At 41.8% G+C, this 3312-nt stretch overlaps 1 pseudogene; it reads right to left on the bottom strand.

Moving 5' to 3' along the window:
• Nucleotides 1-418: 418 nt before the first annotated feature.
• LOC114621265 lies at nucleotides 419-546 on the bottom strand (annotated as a pseudogene).
• Nucleotides 547-3312: the final 2766 nt, after the last annotated feature.

Raw genomic sequence — 3312 nt, 5'->3', positions numbered from 1 at the left:
CCCAGCACCCATGTCTGGTGGCTCACAACTGCCCCTAACCTCTATAAGTCCAATTTCAGGAGATCTGATACCCTCCTCTGACCTCTATGAGAATGTATACAGGTAGCATATAATCATACACACACAATTAATAATAATAAGCCTTTTAAAATGCTGTAAAGGCAGAAAGCACTCAAATCAAAAACCTAAATTTTATTTTAAAGAATTAGTAAAGAGTCCGTAAGAAAAACAACAAAATCAACCAACCAGACTGCCCCCCTTCTGCAGAGCTCCCTTATCTGGCATCAATGGGGCAGGAGGTCCTTGGTCCTGTAAAGGCTTGATGTCCTAGTGTAGGGGAATGCCAGGTTGGGGAGGTGGGAGTGGATGAGTGGGTGGTGGATCACCCTTATAAATGCAGGGGGAGGGGGAATAGGATGGAGGGTTTGCAGAGGGAAAACCGGGAAGGGGTATAACATTTGAAATTTAAATAAATAAAATAACCAATAAAAAATTAGTAAAGAACAGTCACTATACTTGATCATAGCCAAAAGGCCTAGAAGTGATGCAGAGTTTGGGGAGTCCTGAGGAGGAGCAGAAGGAAGAGGAAGAGGAGGAGGAGGAGGAGGAGGAGGAGGAGGAGGAGGAGGAGGAGGAGCAGAAGGAAGAGGAGGAAGAAGAAAGAGAGGAGGAGGAGGAGGAGGAGGAAGAAAAGGAGGAGGAGGAGGAAGGTTCAGAGGAACCAGAAGGTTCAGCTACACACCATAAAAATAGGGCCCACATATATATCCAAAAGATGCCCTACCATGCCACAGGGGCATGTGTCCCAACATGTTCATAGTGACCTTATTTGTGATATCCAGAAGCTGGAAACAACCTAGATGTCCCACAATAGAAGAATGGATACAGAAAATGTGGTTCATTTATACAGTGAAATACTACTCAGCTATTAAGAACGAGGACATCCTGAGTTTTACAGGCAAATGGATGGAACTAGAAAATATCATCCTGAGTGAGGTAACTCAGACCCCAAAGGACATGCATGGCATATGCTCACTAATAAGTGGATATTAGCAAAAAAAAAAAAAAGTACAGAATACCCAGGATACAATCCACAGAACTCAACAAGGTTAACAAGAAGGGCCCAGGTGAGGGTGTCTCAATCCCACTTGGGAGGGAGAAGAAAATAATTATGGGAGGTAGAGGGAAGGACAGACTTGGGTGGGAGAGGAGAGAGGGAGGGAGAAAGGGTAAGATGATCAGGTATGGGGGGCAAGGAGAGAAGCCCTGAGGGTCAGCAGTATGAGTAGAAATATGCAACCTGGGGCAGGGGTGAGATGGAGGTGGACGCTCTAGAAAGTACAAGACCTGAGAGGTGAGAGACTCTCAGGACTAAGGGAGGTACATTAGATGAAATGTCCTACAGCGGGGAGAGGAAATTTGTAGAGTCCACCTCCAGTAAAAAGGACATCAAATGGAGGGATGGAGTTGCGATCCCACAGTCAAAAACTCAGACTCAGAATTGTTCCTGTCTAGGGGAACTGCAGGGACTAAAATGGAGAGGAGCCTGAGGAAAAGGAGGTCCAGTGACTGGCCCAAATTGAGATCTAGTTCAAGGGGAGGCTCCAAGCCCTGACACTATTATTGATGCTATGGTGTGCTTACAGACAGGAGTCTAGCATGGCTGTCCTCTGAGAGTCCCAACAAGCAGCTGAGTCAGATGCAGATATTTACACCAACCAATGGACAGAAACTGGGGATCCCTGTGATTGAATTAGGGTAAAGCTGGAAGAAGCTGAGGAGAAGGGTGACCCCATAGGAAGACCAACAGTCTCAACTAACCTGAACCTCTGAGATATTTCAGACACTGAACCACCAACCAGGCAGCATACACCAGCTGATATGAGGCCCCTGACACATATACAGCAGAAGACTGCTTGGTGGGACCTCAGTGAGAGAAGAAGCACCTAACTCTTGAGAGACTTGAGGCCCCAGGGAGTGGTAAGGTCTGGTGGTGTGGCGGTTAGGGGGTGGGGACATCCTCATGGAAACTGGGGAGGAGGTATGGTATGTGGAATAATCAGAGGGTGGACTGGGAGGCGGATAACCACTGCAGTGTAAAAAGGGATATAATAATAATAATAATAATACCCACAGAATCAACCAACTGGTGCTCATTGGAACTTGTAGAGTACAGGAAGGTTATAAGAGTCCTCTGCATATATGTATGACTGGGTAGCTTCATGTTCTTGTAGGATTTCTAACAGTGTAGCAGAGGCTGTCCCTGACTCTTTTGCTTATTTGTGGGACCCTTTGCCTCCTACTAAGTTTCCTTGTCCAGCTTTGATGTGATGGTTTGTGCCTAGTCTTATTGTAACTTGTTATGCTATGTTTGGTTGGTATCCCTTGGAGACCTGCTCTTTTCTGAAGGAAGGGAGATGAGAGTTGATATGGGGGAGAGAAGAATAAAAAAAAAAAAGAAATTAAAGATATAGAAGAACTGAAAAAAAAGACAAAAAATAGTAAAGAAAAACAAGCTCAACTGCAATAATCTGATAAAAATAATAAAATGTAGAGCAAAAACCAATGGAGATGACAGAGAATTAACAAAACTGAAAGTGATTCTTGAAAAAAAACTCAACAAATGTTACACCTCTGTTTAAATTAGGAATGAATGAAATATTATTAATCCTAAAGACATAATAATGGCTATTGAAGAATACCATGAAAAACTGTATGCTAACAAATTAAATGCATTGGATAAAATAAACCAAATTAGAGAAGAATATGGACTGCCAAAATTGACACATATAATTGGAAACTGCATAAATATAATAAATAACAAGACAGATCAATAGTTAATAGGTCAAGAGAGATAGTTTGACTGGTAAGTCACATTACATCTAAAGGAAAATTAAGAGTGTTTCTTCACAAGAAACTCACCCCTAGAAATAAATGAAAAAGGATGCAAAGGTCCCAATGTGTCTGAGGTACAAGGGATGAAAGCAGGATCCTTTGGCACGCCAGACAAGCACATTACATCTCCAGCTCTCATTATTTCAGTTTAATAGCGTACTGGATTTTACAACCTGGCCAATCAAGGAAATATAGAAAAGGCACAAAATTTGTAAAAGAAAAGATAAAATTGGTCCATTTGCATATAACACAATCTTATATAAAGAGAACTTCAAAAATTTAAAAAATAATACTAGAGCTAATGAACTTATTGACTAAAGTTTCAGAATATGTATATACATACATACATACATACATACATACATATATATACGAGAGAGAGAGAGAGAGAGAGAGAGAGAGAGAGAGAGAGAGAGA

This window comes from Grammomys surdaster, unplaced genomic scaffold (genome assembly GCF_004785775.1).
Source record: "Grammomys surdaster isolate TR1022 unplaced genomic scaffold, NIH_TR_1.0 173, whole genome shotgun sequence".
NCBI classification, from domain to species: domain Eukaryota; kingdom Metazoa; phylum Chordata; class Mammalia; order Rodentia; family Muridae; genus Grammomys; species Grammomys surdaster.
This window is presented reverse-complemented; position numbering and strand designations above follow the sequence as displayed.